Raw genomic sequence first — 8483 nt, 5'->3', positions numbered from 1 at the left:
AAAAAAAAAAAAAAACCTACCAAGATGAAATCTCAATTCTGATGCTCCAAATGCAAGGGCATCCGCATTCATAAAAGAAACTTTACTAAAACTCAAAGCACACATTGCACCTCACACAATAATAGTGGGAGACTTCAACACCCCACTCTCACCAATGAACAGATCCTGGAAACAGAAACTGAACAGAGACACAAGGACACTAACAGAAGTTATGCAACAAATGGATTTAACAGATATCTATAGAACATTTTATCCTAAAATGAAAGGATATACCTTCTTCTCAGCACCTCATGCTACCTTCTCCAAAATTGACCATATAATCCATCAGAAAACAGGCCTCAATGAGAAAGACAATATCACATCTGGCGATTTGAGAGCCAGTGAGATGCTGGGAAGGGGGTATAAAGGTTTGCCCAGTTCCTTCGATAAATGAGTCTGCTTTTGCCACTTGCCTGAAAAAAAAAAGAAAAGAAAAAGAAAAAGAAAACAGGCTTCAAGCGATACAAGGAGATAGAAATAATCGAGTGCATCCTATCAGACCACCACAGACTAAGGCTGACCTTCAATAACAATATAAATAATAGAACGCCCACATACATATGTACATATGGAAGTTGAACGACTCTCTACTCAATAATATCTTTCTCAAGGAAGAAATAAAGAAAGATATTAAAGACTTTTTAGAGTTTAATGAAAATGAAGCCACAACATACCCAAACCTGTGGGACACAATGAAAACAGTCCTGAGAGGAAAACTCATAGCTCTGAGTGCCTCCTAAAACAAACTGGAGAAAGCATATACTAACAACTTGAAACACACCTGAAAGCTCTAGAACAAAAATAAGCAAATTCACCCTAGAGGAGTAGACAGCAAGTAATAATCAAGCTCAGGGCTGAAATAGACCTAGTGGAAACAAAAAGAACTATACAATGTAACAACCAAACCAGGAGCTGGTTCTTTGAGAAAATCAACAAAATAGATAAACCCTTAGCTAGACTAACTAGAGGGCACAGAGACAGTATCCTGAATAACAAAATTAAAAATGAAAGGAGAGACATAACAGAAACTGAGGAAATCAAAAAAAAATCATCAAATCCTACTACAAAAGCAAATAATCAACAAAACTGGAAAACCTGGATGAAATGGAAAAATTTCTAGACAGACACCAGGTACCAAAGTTAAAACAGGATTAGATTAACAATCTAAATACTCCCATAACCCCTAAAAAAAAAATAGAAACAGTCATTAATAGTCTCCCAACCTAAAAAAAGCCCAGGACCAGATGGTTTAGTGCACAGTTCTATCAGACCTTCAAAAAGGACCTAATACAAATACCTCTCAAACTGTTCCATAAAATAGAAAAACAAGGTACTCTACCCAATTCCTTCTATGAAACCACAATTACTCTGATACCTAAACCACATAAGACCCAACAAAGAAAGAGAACCTCAGACCAATTTCCCTCATGAATACTGATGCAAAAATATTCAATAAATTCTTGCAAGCCAAACCCAAGAGCACATCAAAATGATCATCCATCCTAATCAAGTAGGCTTCATCCCAAGGATGCAGGGATGGTTCAATATACGGAAATCCATCAATGTAATCCACTATATAAACAAACTCAAAGAGAAAAGCCATATGATCATCTCATTAGATGCTCATAAGGAATTTGACAAAATCCAACAGTCTTGGAAAGATCAGGAATTCAAGGCCCATACCTAAATATAGTAAAAGCAATATACAGCAAACCAGTAGACAACATCAAACTAAATGGAGAGAAACTCAAAGCAATCCCTCTAAAATCAGGGACTACACAAGGCTGCCCACTCTTTCCCTACCTATTCAATATACTACTCCATTTCCTAGCTAGAGCAATTAGACAAAAGGATATCAAAGGGATACAAATTGGAAGGGAAGAAATCAAAATATCACTATTTGCATATGATATTGTAGGACCCCTGAAGGGAGACCCTCACTCAAGTCTCAGGGATCGCGAGCCGAGAAAGCCACAACAGTCAAGCTTGCTGCAAACACACGAGGTTTTAATGGCACACAAACCAGCATGCTGAGGTCGAGACCCATACACCCTATTTTCCAGTAGGCTTATACAGGCAAAAACCAGAACCTAGGGGGAGGATCGGAGAGGAAATAGGGGAAGTCTAGGGGCGGATATTTACTTCAAGGCACCTGGGACATTGAAACATTTTGTTGTTGTTTTTCCCAAAAGTTCCGGGGAATTAGGCCATCTGGCCGGGGGCCGGGGCCCATGGCCCATGTTCTCAGGGCAGTCATTATTTTTTTTTTACTCTTCAATATGATTGTATAATTAAGTGACCCCAAAAATTGAAAGAAATAACTCCTAAAGCTGATTAAAAAAAACTTCAGCAAAGCAGCTGGCTATAAAATTAACTCAAACAAATCAGTGGCCTTCCTCTAAACAAAGGATAAACAAACTGAGAAATGAAATTACGAAAATATCACCCTTCACAATAGTCACAAATAACATAAAATTCCTTGGTGTGACTCTAACAAAGGAAGTGTAAGATCTGTATGATAAGAACTTCAAGTCTCTGAAGAAAGAAATCAAAGATCTCAGAAGATGGATAGATCTCTCATGCTCATGGATTGGCAGGATTAAAATAATAAAAATGGCCATCTTGTCGAAAGCAATCTACAGATTCAATGCAATCCCCATCAAAATTCCAACTCAATTCTTCACTGAGTTAGAAAGGGCAATTTGCAAACTCATCTGGAAAAAAAAAAAAAAAAAAAAAAAAAAAACAGCATAGCAAAAACTATTCTCAACAATAAAAGAACTTCTGGTATAATCACCATGCCTGACCTCAAGCTATACTACAGAGCAACTGTGATAAAAACTGCATGGTACTGGTACAGTGACAGACAGGTAGACCAATGGAATAGAATTGAAGACCCAGAAATGAACCCACACACCTATGGTCACTTGATCTTTGACAAAAGAGCTAAAACCATCCAGTGGAAAAAAGACAGCATTTTCAACAAACGGTGCTAGCTCAACTGCCAGTTAGCATGTAGAAGAAATGAAATCGATTCATTCTTATCTCCTTGTACAAAGATCGAGTCCAAGTGAATCAATGACATCCACATAAAACTAGACACACTAAAACTTATAGAGGAGGAAGTGTGGAGGAGCCTCGAAGTTATGGGCACAGGGGAAAAATTCCTGCACAGGACACCAATGGCTTGTGCTTTAAGATCAAGAATCGACAAATCGGACCTCATAAAATTGCAAAGTTTCTGTAAAGCAAAGGACACTGTTAATAAAACAAGAAGGCAACCAACAGATTGGGAAAAGATCTTTACCAACCCTAAATCTGATAGAGGGCTAATATCCAATATATACAAAAAAAAAAGTTAGACTGCAGAAAACCAAATAACCTTATTAAAAATGGGGTACAGAGCTAAACAAAAAATTCTTAACTGAGGAATACTGAATGGCTGAGAAGCACCTAAAACAATGTTCAACATCATTAATCATCAGGGGAATGCAAATCAAAACAACCCTGAGATTCCACCTCACACCAGTCAGAATGGCTAAGATCAAAAGCTCAGGTAACAGCAGATGCTGGGGAGTATGTAGAGAAAGAGAACACTCCTCCATTGCTGGTGGGATTGCAAGCTGGTACAACTACTCTGGCAATCAGTTTGACAGTTTCTCAGAAAATTGCACATAGTACTACCTGAGTACCCAGGAATACCACTCCTGGGCATATACCCAGAAGATGCTCCAATATGTAATAAGGACACATGTTCCACTATATTCATAGCAGCCTTATTTATAATAGCCAGAAGCTGGAAAGAACACAGATGTCCCTCAACAGAGGAATGGATATAGAAAATGTGGTACATTTACACAATGAAATACTACTCAACTTTAAAAAACAATGAATTTATGAAATTCTTAAACAAATGAATGGATCTAGAGGATATCATCCTGAGTGAGGTAACCCAATCACTAAAGAACTCACTTGTCATGCACTCACTGATAAGTGGATATTAGCCCAGAAGCTCAGAGTACCCAAATTACAATTCACAAACCACATGAAACTTAATAAGAAGGAAGACCAAAATGTGGGTTTTTTGAACCTCCTTAGAAGGGGGAACAAAATATCCATGGAAGGAGTTACACAGACAAAGTATGGAGTAGAGACTTAAGAAATGACCCTCGAGAGACTTACCCACCTGGCCATCCATCCTATATACAATCACCAAACCCAGACATTGTTGTGGATGCTAACAAGTGCTTGCTGACAGGAGCCTGATATAGCTCTCACATGAGAGGCTCTGCCAGTGCCTGACAAATACAGAAGTGGACTGAGCATAGGGTCCCCAGTGAAGGAGCTACAGAAAGGACCTAAGCAGCTGAAGGGGTTTGCAACCCCATAGAAGGAACAGCAATATGAACTAGCCAGTATCCCCAGATTGCTCTGGGATTAAACCACCAACCAAAGAGTACACATGGTGGGACTCATAGCTCTAGCTGCATATGTAGCAGAGAATTGCCTAGTCGATCATCAATGGGAGGAGAGGCCCTTGGTCCTGTGAAGGCTCTATGCCCCACTGTGGGGGAATGCCAGGGCCAGGAAGCAGGAGTAGGTGGGTTGGTGAGCAGGGGGAGGGGGTAGGGGAGTGTTTTTGGAAGGAAAAGGGAAAACCAGGAATGGGGATAACATTTGAAATGTATATTAAAAAATGCAATAAAAAATAAAATAAATGGAAACAGATTAGGATAAGAAACAATAGCAAAACACTTTGGTAGCTGGAAAGAAAATGGGATGTTTTGACTAAATAACTGAGAAACAGGAATCCTAGACTGACAGTTACAAAACAGAAAAACATCTTGATTTTCTCTTCAGGCTGCTAAAAAGGTCAGAAACTGGCAATATTAAGTGATGAAAAGTGCAGCTCCCAGCACGGCTGAAACAGGAGGATGGATTGGAAGTCTATTATAAAAAACAGTTACCTGGTGTACAGATACTGTTAAGATCCATGATTTGCTGAAGAGTGATTCCCCAAACTCAAATAATATGCAAGAGTAAAGAGGATTTATTTAGCAGAGTTTCCTGCATGCAGGGGTCTCCCCATTCAGGAATGGACAACCCATAATACGCTTCCCAGGGTCAATTTGAAGCCTGTTAGGATATGAATAGATAACTTTTATCTTTCTTTCTTTTGATTGGTTGGCTCTATCTCCAAGGCTATGAGTGCCCATGTCTTTGGTTAGGGCTCTGGGGAATTTCTAGGGTGTCAAGGCCTCTTCAGATTGGCTGTGATTGGTTGCTTCCTGGATCGAAGTTCTCATCTACAGGAAACAGAACCTTAGGCCTAGTCTCCCAAACTGCCAGTTTGCAGACTATCACAGAGACTATCACTGACTAGCCTGTCTCTGTCTAATTCAGACCTCTCAAAACATGGCTGAGTTTCCGATACTACAGAGGCTGAGTCAGGAAAATCACAAATTCTGTGCCCAAATGAGCTAAAAGGCAAGATCCTATTTCAAAAAATTGAAAGGCAATTATATCCAAGGTGTCTGCTTTCTTTTTTGCCTCACAGTGTGCTAAATTTTCCTATGGAGGCACAAAGAAACATCCATTCATCCCAGGTCAGAAGAACACTGACTACAAAACAAATGTCAAGCCAACCAAAGGACAACTTGGTGAACCAATGAGTTTCTTGATCTTACTTTCAGAATATGGCTCTGGGATGACTTGTAAAAAAACATGGGTGTATCATCATCCCACACCATTATAAAAGAACATCTAAATTATTCAACCTCCTGAGCTCATTTGCAGGTAAATGGAGACAGGAAGTAATAGTTGGAATTCTAGGAGAGGTTTGCCTTTCCCCTTTATACAACCCTAGCAATTTAAAGATAGCTATACCTCCAGATTTGATAATGAGTTGTCACAGATGCTTGCTCAAAGTGTTCTCTGCTTTAAGATGGAAGGAGAAAAAAACCATATTGCACTACCTCATTTAAGAATTATAAATTGAGTCCTAGAAAAGATAACACAGAATGTGTCTCAGCTATGAGAGACTTCTAACACAGGAAGAAGAATATGCTTATTTAATCAAGATTAAGAGAATTTCTGTAGGTTATGTTTGGAATGCTACAACTGTCTTTACTTCTTTGTTCCCTAAAGCAGTAGTAGATGGAAGGCTATGTTCCCTTTAAAATGCTGGTGAATATTTTTGCCATGGAAGATGACAATTTCAAAAGAGAAGACAAGATCATTGTGATGGCTAACATTGTAATTTAAGCTTAAATGACTGTGCTTAAAGTATTTATAAAACAGAAATTTCCTCTATCCCATAATCCTCACTTGTCAAGATTCTAAGGATTATGTCTTCAAGTCAGGATCCAGAGACAATGGCCCGGATGGGATGGAGTGGGGAGGTGTCATCGAGAGTAACTGGAATGAGATTGTGGATAGCTTCGATGATATGAATCTCTCAGAACCCTTCCTCCGTTGTATTTATGCCTATGGTTTTGAGAAGCCCTCCTCAATCCAGCAGTGAGCTATTCTTCCTTGTATCAAGGGTTATGATGTGATAGCTCAAGTCCAGTCTGGGACTGGGAAAACAGCTACATTTGCCTTATCAGTTCTGCAGCAGATTGAATTAGATCTAAAGGCCACTCAGGCTTTGGTTCTGGTATCCACTCATGAATTGACTCAGCATATATAAAAGGTGGTTAAGGCATTAGGAGACTATATGGGTGTCTCTTGTCATGCCTGTATTGGGGGTACCAATGGGCGTGCTGAGGTGCAGAAGCTGCAAATGGAAGCTCCCCATATCATTGTGGGCACCCCTGGCTGAGTGTTTGATATGCTTAACTGAAGATACCTGTCTCCCAAATACATCAAGATGTTCGTACTGGATGAAGCAGATGAAATGTTAAGCCGTGGGTTCAAGGATCAGATCTATGATATATCCCAAAAGCTCAACAGTAACACATAGGTAGTTTTTGTTTTCTGCTCCAGTGCCTTCTGATGTCCTTGAGGCGATCAAGAAATTCATGAGATACCCTATTCAGATTCTTGTCAAGAAGGAAAAGTTGACCCTGGAAGGTATCCACCAATTCTACATTAATGTGGAACGAGAGTAGTGGAAGCTTGACACAGTGTGTGACTTGTATCACCCAGGCAGTAGTCTTTATCAGTACCAAAAGGAAGGTGGACTGGCTCACTGAGAAGATGCATGCCGGGTATCTCACTGTTTCTGCTACGCATGGAGATATGGACCAAACATAACGAGATGAGATCATGAGGGAGTTCTGGTCTGGCTCTAGCAGAGTATTAATTACCACTGATCTGTTGGCCAGAGGCATTGATGCACAGCACGTCTCCTTAGTCATTGGTTATGACCTTCCCAGCAAGAGGGAAAACTACATTCACAGAATTAGTCGAGGTGGTCAATTTGGCCGTAAGGGTGTGGCCATTAACATGGTGACAGAAGACAAGAAGACTCTTCGAGACACTAAGACATTCTACAACACCTCCATTGAAGAGATGCCCCTCAATATTGCTGATCTCATTTGAGAGGCTGTCCTACTACCTGGCTCTAGCCCAGGGTTTAGTCCTGGGATGGGGCCGAGGAATAGCTGGAGTGGGGAGGGGAGCCAAGTGATAGACACCTTGTTTTGGTTTGGTTGTTTTGGTTTGGTTTCTCTCTCTCTCTCTCTCTCTCTCTCTCTCTCTCTCTCTGAATAAATGTCACTTTTTGAGGCAAAAAGAAGGAACTGTGAACATTTTTCTTTTTCTTTGGGGTAGGCTCTGCCCCAGGAGCTGTCTCCTTCCCCCCAAACACTAAAGCATTTCCCTAACCTAGTCACCTCATTCCTAAAGGCTTTCCTACCCCAGCCAAATCTCCAAAAGTGTGTCAAGGGGCTAAAAACCATGGCTGGCCTCATTTGCTGAACCAAATCTACAGGGAGAACCACTGAATGAGGTTGTCCAGGGAATTGTCCTCAGGTGAGGGGAGCAGGGGAGAGAAAATGGTAGCCATTTTTACATTGTTTTGTGTTGCGGCCCGCCCGCGGTCCACAACACGAACGGTTCAACTGAGAATGGCAGTTCCCTGCAAAGAGAGGTAACTAGATAGGGCGGAAGAAAAGAATGAAGCCAGGACAACAAGTTCTGATCGAGGCTCAATTTAATATTTCCAAACACTCAGTTTATAAAGGAAGGGGGAGGGAACCCAATTTCCCGCCAAGTAACTCAGGGTCCAGTAGCAGGACGAACACGTGTGTGCCTCCAGGCAGCAGAGTCAGGTTCCAGCAGTGGGCGTGGCAGGATGAATGAGCCGGTAGCTCCACCCTAGAGCAGGCAGGTTCCAGGCTGGGGGAAGGGAGACCACATTTCCCCCCATTAGATAACAAAAATAAAAATAAAAAAGGGGTGGCCTGTGGCAGAAAAATTATCTATGTTCAATAGTTCTG

General features: G+C 40.8%; 1 pseudogene; it reads left to right on the top strand.

Moving 5' to 3' along the window:
* Positions 1 to 7584, top strand: part of LOC110293559 — a 10038-nt pseudogene extending 2454 nt beyond the window's left edge.
* Positions 7585 to 8483: the final 899 nt, after the last annotated feature.

Source organism: Mus caroli, chromosome 4 (assembly GCF_900094665.2).
Source record: "Mus caroli chromosome 4, CAROLI_EIJ_v1.1, whole genome shotgun sequence".
NCBI classification, from domain to species: Eukaryota; Metazoa; Chordata; class Mammalia; order Rodentia; family Muridae; genus Mus; species Mus caroli.
The sequence above is the reverse complement of the archived record's forward strand: the minus strand, read 5'-3'. Positions and strand labels throughout refer to the sequence as shown.